At 43.6% G+C, this 20,913-nt stretch overlaps 1 pseudogene; it reads right to left on the minus strand.

The window, feature by feature from the left end:
• Nucleotides 1-860: 860 nt before the first annotated feature.
• Nucleotides 861-7,749, minus strand: LOC143655521 (lipoamide acyltransferase component of branched-chain alpha-keto acid dehydrogenase complex, mitochondrial pseudogene; annotated as a pseudogene).
• Between the last annotated feature and the right edge of the window lie 13,164 nt (nucleotides 7,750-20,913).

Genomic DNA, 20,913 nt, shown 5'->3' on the forward strand with positions numbered 1-20,913 from the left:
GAGAGAATGAGCCTGATGGTCACTGTCCCTCACAAGCATCCCAGGCCGTGCATGCCTTTTAGAAGCCCACAGTGGTGGTGGTCAAGGAGGCTAACCTGCAGGGGAAGCCAGATCATCGTGGTGCTGCTGAGCCACTCCCTGACCACCTGTTCCAGCCACTGCATCTAAGGAGCGTCTGTAAGGACCCCGCCCCACCCTCTGGCTGCCTCCCATGGCCCAGGGTGACTCTGGGGGTTGTGACGTCCCCACCCCTCCCGTTCCAGCCGGGCGGGCTGTCACATCCACTCTGCATCTCCCGTTAATCCTCTCCTGCCAACTCGCTGCGTCCCTCGAGGCTTGTGCGCCGCTGGTCAGCAGGTTCCCTGGGCTCCTGGCCCCCGTGGCTGGGGAGGACGACGGGCTCTGGTGGGAGGGGAGGACAGTGACGGGAATACCAAGCTCCTTCCCGCTGCAGGGCCCGGGACATCTGTCCCCGCCCAGCCTCCATCCGGCCCGCTCACTTCACCCGGTTTAATGAGCTCAGAAATGTGCTCCTGGGTTGAGACAGCCAATGCTGCGTTTGGCCTCTTTGAGCCCAAGCATGCCCCAGGCCCTGCTCATCCACCGCAGGGCAGCCAGATGCAAGCTACACGCAGGAAGGGGCTCTGAGTCTGCATTTAATATGTGATTGAATAGAATAAACATCCGCCAGGCCTGGCCTGCAGAGATGCTGCCGACCCTGGCTTGGGAGCTGGGGATTGCACATTGCTTTGAAGTTGGAGCTGTTGGCCTGCCTCAGATCTGCAGGGATGGGCCAAGAAACAGCTACTTGCCCCCCTGGATATTGTTGGTTCTGAGGATCATGGCAGCATCCGCCTCTCTCAGAAGTCGACGTGCCAGTCTGATGGCTTATCCAGAAAGCGACTGCTGAGCACCAGCTGTGAGCCGCTCTGAGCCAGGGTCCCTGGCTGGCGGGGCACAGGCACTCATTAACCAGAAAGTCACCCCCAAATGTGACAGGAGAGATCACAGAGGGGTAGAAATGAGGCCATATGTTTTTGCAGGAGGAAGAACAAAGGAATGTCTTTGCAGGGTGTTGTAAATAGATATATGGGGGAAAGCACAATCAATGAAAGCTAGGGTCTATAGTCAACAGTAACACTGTAAAGTGCTTCCACTGAATATAACAATGGCCTGATGCCAAAACTAAGTGTTAACAGTCTGGGGGATTGGGAAAGGGATACGGATTCTGTGCGGAAGAAAAGGAAATGTCTTCAGATAGAGTATGGTAGCGAAGGCATGTCTGTACACTTAGGCTGGCCTGTATGATGTGTGAGTAAAACTGTTTAATTTCTTAAGGACAGAAATCTGGGCCATAAGCATAAAGTGAAACAAAAACCAGGGAAGCTAACTGTGCCTGGTGTGGGTGATTTGATTGGGACGTGGTTGGAGAAGGGGCAGCCAGGTGGCAGCGGGCCTCCGACGCCGAGCAGGGGAGAGAGTTGGCGCTCCTGGAAACCCTGTGGAACTGCGGAAGGAGGTGAAACAGCATCTCACACACCTGTTTGCGAAACTCGTCTGTTTTCTTCATCGCTGCTTCTAAACTGCCTGCCGCAGAGGCCATTTGGAAAATGAATGAATAAATAGGGCAACAACTTTCTTTCTTAATAGGGAATTTAAATCTTTAATATCGATTCTGTTGTAAATACCCTTTTAAAAGACTCAGAATCATGTTTTACATCATTTTCTTTCTTGGCATGCCAGCACCTCAGTTTCCCCACATGGCCCAGTCTTCCAGCCTGATTCTGCCCCCTGCTGCTTGGATTAACACTGGCCCAGCCCACTCTGCAAATCCCAGATCCCTTGCAAGCTCTTTAATGCAATCTAGGTAGAACAATTTCTGAAAGGTAATTTCTCCTACCAAGGACAATAGCCCCAGTAGCCTGGAGAAAAGCAGTTTCTAGGCTCAGAGGTCCGAAGTTCAAGTCCCAGACTGGTGCTTGGCTATCCAAAGAAAAACAAAAACCCAAAGGCAGTGGCTACTTTTCAGAAACTCCCTGCCACCACACAGCTTCCCTTTCCAAGCTTCCAGCACAAGCTTCTGCTTCCAAGCTGGGTGCCTCTGAGTCTTACGTAGGCAACACTTGTGGTCTTGTCTGCCTTGTTCTGGCAGCCTCAATGGCTCCCGCTTTCCCCAGAACTCATGCCTCTCTCCTCTGCAGGGCACCCTGGCCTCCTCCCACCTACATGAAGAAGGCTAGCCAGCACAGCGCAAATGCACCCCAACCTTCCCTTCTCCATACCTTTGTCCACAGTGCTTCTCGTGATTTGGGATGCCAGCCTCAGTCTACGCAAATTCAGATGCCCACTGGATCTTCACAGCGGGAAAGGAGACCGGTGCTCTGTTCTGCCCGCAGAGCATTGCACCTCCTTCCTTACTTCCCTGGCCTCCCCCTGTCGCTGTTTTTCAGTCCTCTTTCCTCTGGAGAGCTGGGGCAGAACCCTGACAATGCTGAGTGTTCTGTCTGCCATGACGGGTGTCATCAGTCCTTACCAAAGAGGGCAAGTGGGCGTGTCGGCTCCTCTTCCCTGCTTACCCGAGGAGATTTCCCTCCCCAGCAATGGTATGGGTGGGATGGGAGAGGACAAGGGAATTCATGAATCCTGGGTGAATTTACACTGGCTTGGACCACGTCAGTTGGAAAACCATCTGGCTATGCTTGTTTACATGAAGCTCTGGGGCATCTAAGCTCCATACATACCTCTATGTCCACCCCTGAACCCCAACCCAGCATATCACTCAACATGCTTTCCAAAACTCCCCCAAACTCCTTCAGTTCATTCACTGTCACACGATTTCAATGTTTTCATAAACACCTATCTCCCCCTCTACATCATTTCCACATCTCCGGCACTTGCTGAAGAATTCTCTTCCTTCTAATTCAATACGGTCACTGCCTACTGGACAAAATGGAACATCAAAATATTCCCATGCACGATCACACACAGCCGCACTTACCAGATACGTTTCTTATGCACCTTAATACAGTAGACAACCAAAAAATGCAGAAAACCCCTCCACGACCACTCTCTATAGCAGACGTTGTTGATGTCCTGTGGGATGACCTTCGCATGTCCTGCAGCAGTGGTCAGGCCATGTGCGCCCACTGCAAACGTCCACCTCCCTCCACCTGAGGGCTTCGTCTCGGCTTGTACAGCAGGCAAGCTGGATGTGCTGGAGAGGTAACACCCTGGGGATAATCCTCACCCCCAAAAAATACCCCGGCTCTCACATTCACAGGTGGTATGGCACCAAGATACATCCCACATCATCCCCAGAGGTGCCCGCCAGGACTGAGCCCCCGCTGCCAACAGCAGTAACCTGCTCACCAGCACATCCTGCACCTGCCCCCTCTCTTCCCTGCTCCTTTCCTCTCTTATTTTCAACCTCCCAAATAAACCACTTGTACTGAAATCCTTTTATAAGGGTCTGAGTCTGGAAGATCCCAAAATATGATAATTCCATTGCCTTTTTTTTTAATTATGAGAGTGTGGAATTACTTACTGACATATAAAGTTACACATAATATAATGTTAAATTAAAAAAATCAAATCCTAAAAGAGTAGATATAGTAGGATCCCATTTTTATAAAAAACATAGCTATGTATACAGATACATGGATCAAAATGTTCACAGCATTGAAATTATAGATGGCATTTTATTTTTCTTATAACTCCTTGTATTATCTGATTTTTTAAAAAAATGCTAGCATTTATTTGATTTATTTCCTGATTTAAAAATTATTTCCATTTTGAAAAAAATAAGAATAAAATTATTTTCATTTTGAAACAAATCAAATAGGCAGTAAGACTACCTTTCCTCTGTCACAAAACTGCACTTGAACAACTAAATTTGGCCTACAATATTCCGTTAGCAAGTATAAGAGATTTCTAAATGCAAATCAAAGTGCTGGATAATCATTTTGATTCTGTTTCTGATTAAAGTGAGCCTCTAATAAAGTGATCACTGTGATACCTTCCACCTCCATTTCCGCATCGCATTTATTATTTGATTCTTTTCTGCCCACAAATACCCATTAAACTCTTCTCTCTCCCCTTACTTATTTTCCTACTCAGTGTATGAAGAATGGAATTAACCTTGATTTCTTATCCCATCCTGTTTTTTAGCTGAAGGCTAAGAAAGTTAAAAGGCAGTGGACTTCTGAATATAGGAAAATGCCAAAGGCTGCTACATTTCATACTTGCTTACATAAAGCAAATTTACGAACATGAAGTTTATTCCCCCCCAAAAATACCAACATATTTTACCAAAATTAAAATTTAGCCATTTTAAACATCTTTAATGGTCTTACAGGTTATAAAACTATAATGGGCCATTTTTAAAATCACCTTATACTCTTCCTATTAAAAGATACTGATTTGTATAAATAAGACATTCACAGATAATAATCTCTACAGAGCAAGAATATACTTCTGGATATCTTGATAGTATAATTGTACATATTTTATATGACAATTTGCATTACTGTGAGGAAATAGAAAATATTTGTGCAGATAAATTCCTTTTCCCAGCTAAGAGAAGTTAAAAGAAAAGTTTCATTAAGGACCCGTTTTAAAAAAGAAAGAAATGGCAAATACCATATATGGTTACCAGTTGTTCTTTGTTTTGTTTTGTTTCGTCTTGTTTTGTTTTTGTATGCTGTATGTCAGGGGTCACATTTCCTTCTTTTTCCATGTGGCTATCCCCTTACTGCAGCACCATTTGTTGAATTTTTGTTTGTTTTTGTTTGTTTGGGGAGGTGCATGGGCCGGGAATCGGACCGGGTCTCCTGCATGGCGGGCGAGCGTTCTACCGCTGAGCCATCCTTGCACCAGCCTCCACTCTTTTTGTAAAATTAGTTTTGTTGTTCTTGTCGATTTCAGTTCACTGACTCAAAGACCTCAGCACCATATTAAAAAGTCAAACTACGCGGCATACTAAACGGAACAGCCCCAGGAAACTACTGCAACATCACTCATTTTCAGGAAGAAATCTGAGAGAATAGGGGTACACATTTGCCTTAAACCTTAATCAGACAATACAGATCGTTTGTCATACAAACTGTAATGGAGAACATGGGCTGGCACAAATGGGCTTTCTGTATTCTTTCGGAAGCCCAAAAAGTGAGGATGTCTTATCAATCACCCTTTCAGAACTAGTAGAAAAAGGCTGGGTTTTCTAAGTAGGATTTCCATAAATTAGAGAACCGTGGCGTGGTACATCAGTGAATCTGGGATCAGCTGACCTGCTCATATTCACTGTCTGTGACTTACATACTTCTCACTTCCGGTTAAATCGGAGAAGGGCCTTAGTTGATTCAAAAGCCCAATAGGTAGCACCCATTTGGTTCAGGATTGGGAAGAGTAGGCATTCCTCCTGTACGATCAGTGATTCCTATCGGACCTGCAAAGCCCAATTTCCGAAGACAGTTCAATTCACCAGCAATCAGGGCAGATCTGCGTGCATGGGTTTCCGTGGTAGAATGCTCGCCTTTCATGCAGGAGACCCAGGTTCAATTCCCGGACCATACATGCCTGCCCCACCCAAAATAAAAATCAGGGCCGATCTGCCCTTCTTTTTTACATTAGGGACAATCTAGTCTTGCTCACTACTCCAATATTAGGAGAAGCCTTACATGTTATGTTCTGGCAGTTTTCACCCACAGAAGCATTAAGAATGGGGAACTGTGGTGACCCCAAGGAAGCAGGCTTTAAGAAGTGGGGCATAAAGGAGAGTTTAAATGCATGAGCAGAAGCAATGGGTGTTAATTCTTCTCATAGCCTAATCCGTCCAGAAAGGTTGACCTCATCCCCATACCCAAATGTTCAGGCCTGCAGTTACTATCCTGACCTTCGCTTTGTGAAAGCCTTTAACAGGTCCTGTTCTGTCTTTCCCTGTGAGGTTTTGCTATTGGTCCAGGGACAGCCCTGTCTTTTGGTGCTGCTGGGGCAGGGGTGAGGCATGCTTTTGGCTTTAGGTGAAGGAGGTAATATAGCTCCTGTCTGCTTTGCCAAATAGTTGAGAATAGCTTCCTTAAGTATTCTGCCACCTTTTCCTGAGTCAACAGCTTCACTCAGCTTAATTTTGTTTTCTGTTGCAAGTCAGCGACCTGCCGGAGTTGCCAGTGTATTTCGGCCCCTTATCCCTCGGTGTGTGTGTTTCTCATGGGGCTCAGCAGGTGTTTCAACAGCTCCTTCCTCGGAATCTTTTAAAACTTCCGTTTCTATATGTACTTATGGCTCCCCCACATAGGAGTCTCCTCTAGATTATAATAGAGCTTTTAACAACTCCGTCAAGACAACTAGTCAAGCTTTACCACTTTGAACTTCACAGATGCTATCAAATTGAGACACCGTGTCTCCTCTTTTACACATCGTTCTCTGACAGTTACTCCTCTAATCCCTTCTCCAGTGTCCGAGAGATTGAATTGGCCGATCTATCCATGTAGAACAGCAGTTGTTTTCAGGAATTGATGTGGATGACCCTACGTGAATGAAGGATGGCTGAAGAGATGCACAAATTTTGGCTTCAAAACATGAACATTACAGCATGTTTGAAAATAAACACAAATCGGCTGTGGAGCATGCTGGCTCCAGATTCTCCATCTTCACACTTCCGTGGCCATTTTAAACCCCTTTTATCATGCTTCCCTGCTCTGCCCAACCCTCATTCTATCTGGAACCAGCAGGAAGACAAAGGAACCTTAGAGTAAAGACCCTCAGGCATTACTGTCACACAGGATCGAATTTTCAATCTCGGATGTCTGTAAGGGTTGCCAAGTTCAGCCCCATGCTGGTTTTTTTTTTTTTTTTAACTTTTTATTGTTTAGTAAAACATATATATAAAACAAAGACAGAAAAAAGCAATAGTTTTCAAAGCACTCTTCACCAAGTAGTTACAGGACAGATCCCAGAGTTTGTCATGGGCTTCTGTATCATCATCTCAGATTTTTCCTTCAAGCTGCTCCAGAATATAGGAGGCTAGATGGCTCAAATGCTTTTTTATCACCACAATCGACTTTTTTCCCTTCCTTTTTCTGTGAAAAATAACACAGCACCACAATTAGTTGTAGAACAGATTTCAGAGTTTGGCATGGGTTATGGCGCCACAATTTTAGTTTTTTACTTCTAGGTGCTCTAAGATACTGGAGACTGAAAGAGATACCAGTTTAATGATTCAGCATTCATATTCATTTGTTAAATCTTATCTTCTATGTATAACTCCACCATCACCTTTGATCTTTCTATCCCTCTTTTGGGGTGTTTGGGCTATGGCCATTCTAACTTTTTCATGTTGGAAGGGGCTGTCACTAATATGGGTTATGGAGATGGAACTATCAGATGTCCTGGAGAGGCTGGGCCCTCTAGGTTTCAGGACTTCTCTGGTCCAGGGACCCACCTGGAGGTTGTAAGTCAACCCCATACTTCTTTATTGGGTTATCCAAAGACATTAAAGGAGAAGGTTACTCAAGGTTACCCACCAGGTTAATGACAGAGCTGGAACTAAAATTCTAGTCTCTTGATTCTCAAGTTCAGGGCTGAATCCTCTCTGCGTATTGCTGTGAAAGGGTTTAACCAAGTGGCAAGTCCCTCTTAAGGTCACTGGCTAACTTCACAGCCAAAGAAAAACAAGTTTGAGCATTCCAACTCTCTCCCATGAACTCTGTAAAAAAAATAAAAGAGAAAGTACCCAGCCCTTTCGAAGTCCATGGGTCTATATGGCAAAGAGAAGCCAATTCTAGAAGCAATTATTAATAGCCGAATAGTTGAGGAAATGCTTAATATAATCCTTTAGCTGGAAAATGATTAGTATAGTCTTAAGTAATTAGAAGATGTTTCATATTTCACTCAAGCAGTCTTGATTTAATTTGGAGCCTTAAAACCACCCTTGTTAGTCTTATTTTGTCTCTTGGAGATTGTGGAACACAGCTTGTCCAGGAAGGGGACAGGACCAGATTCTAAAATTTATCTGGGACGATGGGAACGATGTCGAGAAGAAAACTATTTGCACACAACAGATTTCTAAATGCTTTTTGCTGCTAGTTTTACGTAATATTTATTGAACATGTTGACAAGTATTTATTTTTGTAAGCCTCGAAGTGATTCTTTGGAAGTTTAAAGACACTTGGCCAAAAGACAGTACAGAAATGCTGGCACTTGAATGTTGAATGTCACTGTATGCATGAAATTATATATTTCTAGGTAGTGTGAACTTTTAATGTTGTCATCTTAAACTCTTAAGTCAAATTCAGCAGACCTGGCATTGGCAGTGTAGCCATAGCTTTCTGATATTGGTAAAAACAGAGATGTCGACTTGAAATTAAAACACGCCAAGGTTTTGATACACTTGTCTTAAGATATTAATGAAACACTGCTAGGAAGTGTCCAGATTCTCAGCTGTCTGTTGCATGAGTTTTGTTTAGTTGTATGTGTGTGTGTGTGTGTGTGTGTGTGTGTGGTTGTTTTTTGTTTTTTTTTTTTTTGGTGAATATCTGGCACATTGCAGCTCTCAAACATGTGGGTATCTTTGGCAGAATCAGTGGCTTGTACCTTCAGCAATAGCATGTGAGCAGGTTTTATTAGCAAGCAATATTTCGGATAATAAATATGGTTTAAAAATCATGTAAGAATGGATTTAAACTTGCTGAATGTAAAGACTGCACCTCAAGTCACTGTAGCTTTAGTGATCGTGTATTGTATTAGTTAGAGGCTAACGCTGCCTGTGCTGTGCGTACTCTGATTTTATTAAAATAAAAAGTTCAGCTACAAAAAAAAAAAAACCTTGTTAGAATAGCTTGCTGTTGATCAAATACTTTCTATTCCTAGTTAGATTAGGAGCTTCTTTGCAGGGACAAATAACTTCCCGAGGCAGGATGGAACAAAGCAAGGAACACTATATGGGCTAATAAATTAACACCTTCCTCTCCTCAATGGACAAGTACAGAGCCTACTGGTCAACAAGAGTAGAGGAATTATAAAATAATAGGATACGCTGACCAACAAAATGAAGATTCAATTTTAATGAATCCTGTGACTTTTACTTAGATTTTTCTTTTTCTTTTTTCCTGCTTTCTTCTGGCCCCTGGCCATGGCTTTATCTGTTTGGACTAGCTCAAGTCACATTTCTCACTTTGAACCAGACTTGGAAAGACTTTTTGCTTTCCTCCAGTTCCTTGGGGATGCATCTTCAATAAACTCACCTTCTCAGCAAAGCAAAGAGAGAGATGATTCTCTGATGTGGGATCAGGCAGGCCTGACCAATAGGACTGTGTTTTACGACAAGGTTTTATCTAGACAATTTAGGCCTGGGGAGGTTTGCTTCAAGAATAACCGTCCATATTAATAGTCTCATCTCCAGAATTCCTCTTAGGCTTGGTCCGGAAGACCCAGGGCTTTGAGAACAGAGAGCAGAAATTCTCCTCTGGAGGCCAGCTTCCCCAGTTCTCAGGAAGGGGAAATGGTAGTCCAAAAGAAAAATCGTATTGAAATGTATACACATATTACATATATATTCTATAACATATTACAACAGAGGATCAGATGAGAATGCCTAGGAAGGGACATGGGCTTCTTTCTCAGCCTGAGAAACGCTGCTCAGAGTGAGTGTGGGCCTGTGACTCCAGCAGCTCCCTGCAGAGCCAGATCCCTTCCTGTCCTCTCAGCGGCACCTTGTCCCCAGGAGGTGAAGACATAGCATAACTGCACAAAAGGGCAATCTTCTCTGACAGAACCCAGGAGCTGTTTTTAGAACTGTGAACCCGTCTGCCTTTAAGCAAAAGCATTTTAATGACGGATTGTGAAGGTGAAATGCAAGCAAGCAAAAATAGCATTCATCTGGACCCAAAATACCCACCCAGCCCATGCACACACACAGCCAAGGTGTGGAGACGGTGACTCAGCCAGGCAGTCTCCTCAGTTTATTTTAAAACATACTTAAAAAACAAGAAATGAGAACTAAAAGGTGGAGTTGAATATTCCGACCTTTTTGATTCTGTGTGCTTGGTGATGGTAAAGAAGGAAGCAAGTCATATGAAGTGAAGGTCTTTAGAAACAGAGGAGGACCACTCAGAAAGGAAATACCTAAACCCACCCACACCCCAAAAATAGTGCCATCTTTTAAGAAAACTGCCTTTTCTGTACTAGCAGAAAAGGGAACATGTGCTAAGTAACCTGGTGAGCTATCAATCCTTCACCTCTGTCTAAAAAGAAAAAGCTTTTATTGTTGGTCCAGGAAAATATAAAATCTTTCAGAATGAACAGAAAACAACAGGTAACATCCATAAAAAGCTATTAGAATGAAACAGAAAATGAGAATTACAATATTCCAGCTGATGAAAATAGCCCTCCCAATGAATTGTGAAGGAGAGGAAAACTGTAAACATCCAAATATGAATTAAATATCCCTAAACAAGCATTTGCAAATATAAATGAATACCTCAAATCAGAAATGCAAAAGCATGGGAAAGAAATGAATAAAGTGACAAGAAAATGTGGAAAGAGAAAATTCTAAGCTCAGGAACAAAATTGATGAAGGTAACAAAAAAAATCTCTTTCTAAGAAGAAACAGATTCAACTGAAAATATAATAAAGGGCTTGGAGAGGAATTCCAAATGAAAACAAAAATGAAATAAAGAAATAAGAAAAGAAAATCATAGAGAAAATGATAAGCAAAAGATATGTGAAGACAACCCAACACATATATAATTGGAGATCTTGAAGGGAAAAAAGCACAAAACAATGGGGACAGAACTTAAAACTATCATCTGTAAAGAAAAATTTCTTTAGGGACAACCACACAAATCTACATGTTGAAAGGGCCCATTATGTATCTGAGAAATTTTACCTAAAATGATTAATTCCAAGACATACTCTAGTAAAATGACTTAAGCTTTAAGAGAAACGGGGGAAAATTCTCTGGGCCTCCAGTACATCATCTTACTCACAATGGTTAGTGTCCAACTTGCCAACTGTAACATTAAAAGCAAGACCACAATGGAAGGACATTTTTTTAAATACTCAGGGAAAGAAAGCTGGAAATCAAGGATTTGATATCCATCCACACTATCCTTGAAGTACCAAAAAAGGAGAAAAAAGGTTTAAATATGAAGAACTTCAGGAATACTAAATCTTAAGCAAGTCTGAGTAATCCATTAGGGGATTAGCTTCATCCAGACAAGAAATAATTGGGGAAAACATGAAGCAAAGGACTCATGGGTAGCACTGAGTATATTTGTTTGTAGGTCTTAGATGAAAGGGTAAAAGATGTGTATATGTTACATATTTTGACAAATTAGAGATAGCACAACTAAAAAACGTGCTGCATAGGTAATAGACTGGTGCCATAGGGTATTATTTAAAGCTAACACATCAAGTAGTAGAATGGACTTAAGGGAAAGGGGACTAAAAGCATTATAAAATGTAAAGTATGAAAGTTACTACTAGGGAAAAAAATGAGCCAAAAGCAGTGTTTTTAAAAAAGAAAACCACATAGAGGGAAAAAATTAATGTAATAGGCACAGTAAATATGACAGATCAGTCATATCAATAAATATGAATGCATTTAACTTGCATTTATCTTTATAGAGTTTTTCAGGCTAACTTTTTCAGCAACTTTAAGCTGGAAGAAGAGACACACCTAAAAACAGTGATTCCAAAAAGTTGAAATAAAAGGATGAACAAATATATACAATGAAAATGCAAAGAAAACAAGGATACAATTCCAATACCAGACAGGGTAGAACTCAGAAACGAAAGTAATAGCCAAGACAAAGAAAAGCACTTTATAACACTTGAGGCTACAATTCACCAAGAATATATAGCAGAATTAGTCTATATACCAAATAACACAGAAAATATCTTCACAAATCAGAAGCTATATGAGATTCAAGGAAAAATATAAAAGCACACTATTAATAGAACACATCACTATCAGTCCAATGAAGACAGAGTAAATAAAAACAAGTAAGGATGTTGAACATTTACACATCATAATCAATGAGATAGATCTTATTGATTCATATAAAACTTTACACCCCTATAACAGGAAAACATACCTCTTTCCCAAGAACATATGAGAATTTACAAAAACTAACCAAATATTACCTTATGAAGAAAACTCATTAAATTCTATAAAGTAGAAATGAAAACAACATTTTCTGATGGCAACGCAAAAAAAAAAAAGGAATTAATAACAAAATCAAATAACAAGCTGACCTTTCCACTAGGAAGTCTTAAAAATTCTATATTTAGCAACCTTTGGATAAAAAAGAAAGTACAAATCAAAATCTCAGAATTTCAGGAAAAAAATGATATTGAAACCACACATCAGAAGTTTAATTATAATAGAATACAATTAAAGAAAAGATCAGAGGAAAATTCATAGCTTAAAATACTTGCAGCAATAAGAATAAAATAAATTACTAACTCAAAAAGAAACTAGAAAAAAAAGCAAAGTTATTTACTAAAATTGACCTCAGCAGATATAGAATGCTGAAATAGACCTATTTCCATAAAAGAAATAGGAAACATTGTTGTGTTATCTGCAAATATCACCAGGTTCTGATCCAGAGCCAAGAACACAGGGGAATTTTGTGCATGGTAAAATCATATTTCAAATCACTGGGCAAAAACGGTCTTGTGTCTGGACAACTGAATAGCCATTTGTAAAAGACATAAAATTGGATCATCCAGACTTCATTAAAAAAGAAAAGAAAGAAACAATAAAAACACTAAAATAAAATATGAGAAATTTACTTAAACTTTGTCTTCCTTTCCTTTAGCTGGAAAATTAGTGAAATGAAAGTACTTTCTTGTAGGGTGGTTGTGAGGATTAAATATGGTGATAGCTATGGAGTGCTTAGATTGGAACCCAGCACATAGATGGCTCTCAGTGGGTGCAAGCTCGGGAGGGAAAAAACACAACTGGGCAAAGGGTCCTGGGATGGATGGTTAACCCCATCACTTGGATGCCTGGGAGGTTTCTTCTTCTGAAGCACCAAGGACCTTCCACCGAGTATCACTGGTACCTAGTTAGTACCTAGTTATCTCAGTACCAGCATGTTTACTAAGTTCATTTTACTAGAGAGCCCTGAGTGTGAAGACAGGAGAACCTGAATCTAGTGGCAGTTCTACCACTGACTGCATCATTCGGTGCAAACACTTAAAAGGACAGGAGCAATATAACACATGCTCCACGGAACCCTACCCTGTGATGCATTCGCAGGAAAAGTGTTCCATAAATCTGAGAAATGCTGGGTGCTGTCACACAAACGAGAAATAATGCACAATGCGTTATTATAGTTTAACAGAGGGCAAAAACTGGCTCAATGAGCTGCTTTTTATTCACATGCACATTATTTAATATCTTAAGTTGCTAACTTTTAAAAATCAAGAGATTTCAAATTTAAAAATACAGATTTCCAACTTTTTTTGGAGGGGGGTCAGGAAATCTAACATTGGGCCCAGTTTCCCATACAGGCTCAAGCAGCTGGAGCTGCTACAACACAAAACATCTCACACTAATTGGCAAACAGAAGAAAGATGTCAATTTATTGCAGAACTCAGTATAATTTTCTCCAGCATATTAATATTTTGTGCAACCAAGTAAGAGCAACTGGATGCAAAGGACAGCAACGAACAGTGAAAGCAAGCAAGCTGCATGCCTACCCTGCCTCTTTCCCTTTTGGCTCAGTTTGCTACACATGCTCTTTGTAAATGTTGATGGCTCAGTTCTCCCCTGAACTTGCATATTTCACCTTTGTCTCCTAGGCTCAGCAACCTCAATCTTCCTTACCTCAGAACAGAAATGTCTATACTACACTGACATCTCTATAGACAGGGTAGTTTTCCACATTCCCCATCTGTCTCAATGCACACTCATCTCTATGGCTGGTGTGACCCATGCAGACATTTGAGTTTGCAACCATTGGCTTAAGATACCAAGAAGTCCTTGCAGGGTACACTCAGCATTTAACTCTGCTTCACCAGCATGTCCTCTACGGATCTGACCACAAAATTCTTCTTACTATTTCTGTTCAACGCCTATTAATATATTTCAATATTATTGTCCCTAGGAGCCACAATTTAGTAACAGCTGGGCTGTGAGATTGCAGCAGCTTGTTCTAACTCCAAGGATCATGAAGTGAAAAGAAAGCAGAGGTCCCAGGACCTCTGTGGACCTGGTTGGAGGAGACTCTCTAGCCTCTCCCTACAGACTGTCTCAAGACATCCTAGCCCCTCTCTTCTAGCTCCAGCTCAGCTGCGTGAAACCCATCAGGGTAAGGGGCCTCTTGCTGCTGCTGTGTCTCTTCTGTGAGCACTCAGTGGCTCTGGCTTTTCGGTCAGAGGCATGCACCATGCTCCTGGTGGACTGAGCCCCACTGGCCATGCAGTATCTTCTGGAAGTAGCTCTGAGTTGCCCTTCAGAAGAATGGACATAAGAAGGACAAATAGCGGACTGCTACTTTCAAGGTCATTTCGCCATTTCTGAGCATCAAAGAGCAATACTGCACTTGCAGAGGTGTAGATTTGATTGCCCTTGATCCACTGGAAGTGCCCATCCTGAAACCAGAAATACGGCCCTAAATGTGGGGCTGGGGGGAAGTAAAATCACCTCATCTCAGGGGCTTCAGGGCCATGGGAGAGCGGTGGGGGCTGAGGGAGGGAGTGCCTGCAGGGTAGGGGTTCCCTGGGTGGGGGGGTGTTCCTGGGAATAGGACACTAAGGAGAGGCGTCACCGTAAGCCACCACCCATTCTGTGCTTCTCTCTCTCGGCTCTCCTTAAGGCCCCATTAAAGAGCAGTGCCTGGGGTCTACTGTCAGGGGAAATTGAGGGGTGAGTCTAAGGAGCAAAGGGGAATATTCCTTTCCCCTGGGACCAAGGCAGTGGGGGCAGCAGGGCCACTGAAGCCTGCAGGGTGGGGACCCCCCCCCCACCCCCAGGGTTCTGGGCATAGAGGCAGCAAGGAGGAGAGGGAACTGGGGGACAGACGCCATCTTGATAAACATGAAGCTGCACCCCCAGAAACCCTCAGAAACGGGGCCATGGACTCCTTTCTCACATCAAAGGCGGTAGAACTTTATGCTGTTTTAGTCTAAGTAGTTAAAAGGAACGTGACCTCATTTTGTAATCACAGACTGGTGAGGCCCAAGACATCCAAGATAGGTGAATATGCAAAGTTTCCCCCAAATAGCCAAGAAATGAAAGCACCCCCAAAATAGCTGTGTGAGGGTGATGCTAGCCTTGTTCTGGGGTAGCCGTCACCTTCCTTCCCCCAACCACCACCCATTTCTCCTCCATCCCTGACCTCCTCCACAATTTGCCACTTTCCTCCCTCTCTCTCCTGCCTTAATTTCTGTCTCTGTCCTTTTGGTTCTCCTCCATCTCTTCCTCCAACCTTCCATATCCCCTCCTCTCCTCTGCTCTTCCTTTGGAAGCCCCAAGCCCATGGTTTGCATTTCCCAAAGGCCCTGAAGCAGCAAGCTTTCTGCAGAAATTCCTTCCAGGGTATAGCTGACTGGGCCACAGCATCTAATGCTAGGGGCATATACTGTAAGCAGAGAGTTGTCCTGGAAGGAGTGTTCTTCTTATTAGAAAGAAAGAGGAAGGGAGAGAGGGAGGGAGGAAGGAAGGAAAAAGGAAGGAAGGTAAGAAGGAGGGAGAGAGGGAGGGAGAGAGGAAAGAAGGGAAGGAAAGGAAGGAAGGAAGGAAGGAAGGTTGTAACATCCATTCATTTGTTCAACCAACCCCCTTGGCCATTGAATGGAGCACCACTGGGTACCAGCCAAATGCGTCACAATAGAAGTGTGTAGAAGGGCTGCTGGGTTGGTGGGAAGTATATAGTGCAATGAATGCTACAGGAACATATGTACAGAAAGATATGGCAGCACAGAGGAAAGAAATTCAACTCTTTGTGAAGGGAGGAGCAGGGAAGCTGTATCTAAGGAAAGGGTGGCCATAAAATTCATTGTCCCATCCAGAGTACATCTGAGAGTGGTGATTTTGTTAGAGCAACAGGTACAAACCGGGACTGTACCAGGCAAATCGAAACTGCAGTTTCGTAGTCCGTGCTTCAGGCCAGGTGAATAGCACGAGGGGCAGCAAAGAGTTCTGCGTGTTTGGGGAAACACCCAAGAGTAGCTGAAGTGAGGCTGGGAGGCATGATGGGACACAAGAATGGAAAAGTCAGTTTGCACTCAGTCTGTAAAGAATCTTAGATGCAAACCCAGAGTCTTGTTTTTATTCCTCGGGTATTGAATATAGCGATAGAAAAAAATATTACTACTACATCAACAGGACAAAAGAAAAAAAGCATATATCTTAAGAGAGTAAAAGGGTAAAATCTGATATCTACTACTAACAAACAAACTCTGTGAACTATTAAAAGAATCCTTTCTCAATATAATAAAGATACCTGTCACAAAACACCAGTGAATATCATACTTAATAAAAAACACTGCAGTTGTTCCATCAGATCACCTCTACCCTTATTGGTATTAAGCCTTGTACTGGAGGACCTAGCCAATGCAGCAAGGTAAGAAAATAAATAAGAAACAAAATTATAAGAACATGATGACAAAACTACACTTATTTTCAGGCAACGTCATTTTCTATGTGGAAAAAAATGTCCATTAAACCTTAGTAAAGTGGATAGTTATAAAATGAATATGTAATTATCAAGCATTCCTAAATACAATCTATATGACATTAGAACATATGATGGGGAAAAATCCTGTATGCACTATAAATACATATATATAATATGTAAGCGCTATAAGAAAAAGATGCCAACATACATTGAGAAATATAAAAAAGGCTTGGAAATATATACCATTTCCTTGAGGTAGAAACAATGTTGTAAAGACGTCTGTTCCTATCTAATCAACTGAGATACATAATCCCAACAAAATCAAAAGCAAATTCTATAACATTCCATTTTTATTTAAAAAATTTCTGGAACAACAAATGCATACAAAGAGCCAAGACAAAGAAAAGCGAGGTGAGGGAATTGGTCTTACAAAATATCAATATGCACTACAAAGGTAGAACATTTAAAGCAGTTCACTAAAGGTGCAAGACATGACAAATCAATGGAATCTCCCGAAATGTTTAGCCATACATGTAAATCACCGGAGTAAAATGCCTACGTTTTCTGCTAAACTTCTTCGGGATTTGTGGACGCTAGAAAAATACCAAAATGGTGGGCAGCTACTTGTTTCGAAGCAATGGAAACTTGAACTTTGGCCACTATTTGAGGACTTTTTCCTTGTCATATCTCCTTGAATCAATTCTTAGTTAGATAAGTGTAAAGCAAGAACCAGCCTAGTGTTCTAGGCTAGCAGCCTAGCATTCTAGTGCAAATGCCCTCATCAGCCATCCTGCAGACCGCCCCCGTCCCCCACCGCCGCGTCCCCCCCCCCGTCCCCCCCCCCCCCCGCCCCGTCCCCCTCAACCATGTGACTGGCTCTGGCCAATGGACTGCAGGAGGAAGTGACGTCACTACTTCCTGTCCAGAATGGAGGAGCCTGGCATGGCCTCCCGACTGCCTCGTCCCCTGCCCTGCGGCCAAGGAAACCAAGCGTTTAAGATGGTGCTGTCGCCAGATAACGAAGCCTCCGTCGGCCTGCGTTCCTGAGCACAGCAGAGCCTCCTCCCAGTCCTTAACGGTGGCGAAAAAGGAGCCTCTCGTGTAATGGCCGTTAAGATACTGGGGTTAAGTAGTTATCGATACGTAGCCCAGCTCTCCGGACTCCTGGGCCCAGGGCAACGAGTGTCAACTCAGTCTGCACAGGAGAGCCGCTGGGACCTTTTTCAAAAACATCAGATCCCGGGCCAGCCCTCTGCGAACTTCTGACCTAATTGCTGCAGGTGTGGCTCGGACACCAGCAGGTTGAGGAGCTCCTCGGGTGATTCCACTTCGCAGCCCCAGTAGAGAAACGCTGCATTGGATGGAGAGCTGAGTATTGTGTCAGGTATTGCTGCATGGGGCTCATAGCTGATTCCGCATCAGCTCAGCAGACCAGGTCTTTTCATGGGCTGAGAAGTATACTTGGTTTTGACTGTGAATTCGCATTGCCCTGAGCCTGCACGCGGTTGCTCATTCTTGAGAAGCTGTGTGTATAGTCTTTAATGGAAATTCGGTGGCAGGCATTCCGTGGCTGAGATCCAGGGGAAAATACCATCTAAGTCCCAGGTTAGAAGTGCGTTATAAATAGGATAATCCCCTGATGTGGGGAAACTGAGCCTGGAATAAGAGATAGGAGTGAAGGAAGGGCACACAAAGGTTTGTTCAAAACTAAGACCCTCTGAGCTTTTGGAAGCACACTCCCCTTGCACTGTTGTGTCCTGATGTTATTTCCCTATTGGAGCTCTGCATGGGGTTTCTGCTGAAGGGAGTGGACATTCATTTACTAAAATAAATGTCACAAAAGACAACATCCAGGTCTCAGATCGAAGCCAGGATCTAGGGAGGGTAGACAGGCTTGTGAAGCTCTGACAGGGGCTTAAGCAGACTCTACTGCATGGGGCAGGCTGAGATAGGTAGAGAGGCCATTTTATGAAATCATCTGTTGTACAACTTTATCCCAAAATTTTAGTAAAATCGCATCAAAATTTACAGGCTGGCTTCTGCTCCACTTTGGGAAATCAAGGGCATTTCATGCTCGCGATGGAAGTCTTTGGATGCAGAGGCCCACTGGGGGCCATAGACCAGCGGGAAACAGGAGAAGCAGAGGCCCAGACTGAGCCAGCATGCCAGCCCTGGGAACATCAGAGAGGAATGAAAAAGGGAGAGTGAACTGGGCTCAAGCCTACAAATCTGGCAGACTGGAGCTGAAAGTCATGGTCATCTGGACTATTTCTGTAAACTCTCAGTGATATGATAAAAGCAACATCTCACCAGAAACTGAGGAAGCTGTGGGGCTGTGACAGAGCTGGTCATTGGACTCATAGTGACCAAAGGGCATTTGGAACCCTGGGCTGGCACTTAGCAGAGGTGGGGCGTGGAATTCCTGGGTGGTGATTATACTCCTTTAATGGTGAAAGTGTGGTAGCCCTGGCAGAGTCAGAAGGGGGTAGTGAGAGGAGCTTTGTGGTTTATGGTGGTGCTGCCTGCAACAGAACGGAACCCTAGAAAGAAATTAGGGGACTGGGGCCGATCCTAGCTGGGCATGGAGTCAGGGTCCAGCCAAGTTCAGGGCAGATTCTACGTCCAGAGAAAAGAGGTCAAGCAATGGATGAAAATGGCTGGACGGGGGGCAAAAGCTCTAGCTCTGTGTACCAAAGTGACCTTGGCTACCCTCAGCACAGCAGTTCAGACCCTGGGCAGCACACCTAGCCCCAGACAAGATCCCACCTGTCCGTGGGAAAGATGCCCTGTAGTACTTCTAACCAGCAGCAGGATTCTCTCTGGACCCAGAAGTTGCCAAGCCTGCAAAGTTAGGCCCAGGCCTCAGGAAGGGAAGGCTGGGGTGGTACCTAGCCCAGCGGGTGGCTCCTAGGAGGCATTCAATATATGCTAATGTCCATGTATATAACCAGCCATTCGATATATACTTATAGTATATATAAATACATACTATACTTCCACAGCCACAGTGAATAAATGGTAGTGTTCAAATAGGAAGTGCATTTTCCACTCCCCCCCCTTCTGAAAACTCACTTCCCACAATCCCACAGCTTATGTTCATCAGAGTCAGGTTTGCCAATACCTGGCTTTGCAGCTGCTCCTCTCCCTGCCTGGGCCAATAGCAGCCACTGCACAATCCCAGCAGTCTCCCCCTCCAGGCCTGCCTGAGGCCCTGAGCTCCTCCGTACACCTGTGCAGGCAGCCCCTCCTGCCAGTCAGTGTCACACACCCATCCTGAGAGGCCACTCATAACCACCCGACACTGGGCCTTTAATTCCAAGAAGGGACCCCCACGGGCATGGCAGTGCCAGTTAGAGCCAGCAGGGGTCAGCAAGCTGCAGCCCCCAGGGGTCAAGTCCAGCCACGCCATTTGCTTTTCTATTGTCTATGCCTGCTTTATTGTCCCAAAGACGAGTGGAATAGCTGGTGTGGAGACTTTGTGGCCCACAAAACCTAAAATATTTTTGGTTTTTTTACAGAATGAGTTTGTTAACCCCAGCTAGAGAGAAAGCACACTCAACTTTGTGTTTCCTCCACAAATAATAAAATTGTCACTCAACTAACAGAGTATGTGAACCTATTCACGCAAAGAAATGGACACAGCTAGAGAATCATTACCTGAAACAAAGAAATAAGAGAATGGAAATGCCTAGTTTTCACAGGGATAACCACCTGCAGGAAATACTCTTCCTGGTTGACCAAGCCTTGGTTTGCAAACTTATTTTAACTCAATCTTGCTAGAGGCAGGAGCCTCTGTGAGCTGTGTGTTATCTGATCTTTAGTCTTCGAGGATACAGGGTGTGGGGCAGTGGGTCTCCAGGGGCTGGCTAAGAGCCCTTCCCTTTGGGTGCACTGCAGTGCCACTTCTCAACCACCCCCAGAGCCAGGCTTGCCTTCTTCCTCATCTGAGAAGCCATGCCACCCACTTTCTAACTAGGATGCAGTTACCAGATCAGCACACTGCTCTAATGAAGAATTAATTGACATCAAAAGCATTGGTTTACCCACTGCTGCTTTTCATGACCAGTGCCCATTCTCAGCAGCTGCCTCTCCCTTCAGAAGACTTTATTTTACTTGAAACCAAAGGCTAAACTCGCTCACGTTTTTAAACAGCACTTTTCCTCACACTCCTGAAATGAAAATCACCTGCTTGGGAAGTCAGCCGTACAGGTTCCGCCTCTCATTGCCTTCAAGGGGAGGACTCGAGTGAGTCTCAAATGTGTCAGTCCTTGCCCGTGTGCTAAGGAGG

This window comes from Tamandua tetradactyla, chromosome 14 (assembly GCF_023851605.1).
Source record: "Tamandua tetradactyla isolate mTamTet1 chromosome 14, mTamTet1.pri, whole genome shotgun sequence".
Classification (NCBI taxonomy): Eukaryota; Metazoa; Chordata; class Mammalia; order Pilosa; family Myrmecophagidae; genus Tamandua; species Tamandua tetradactyla.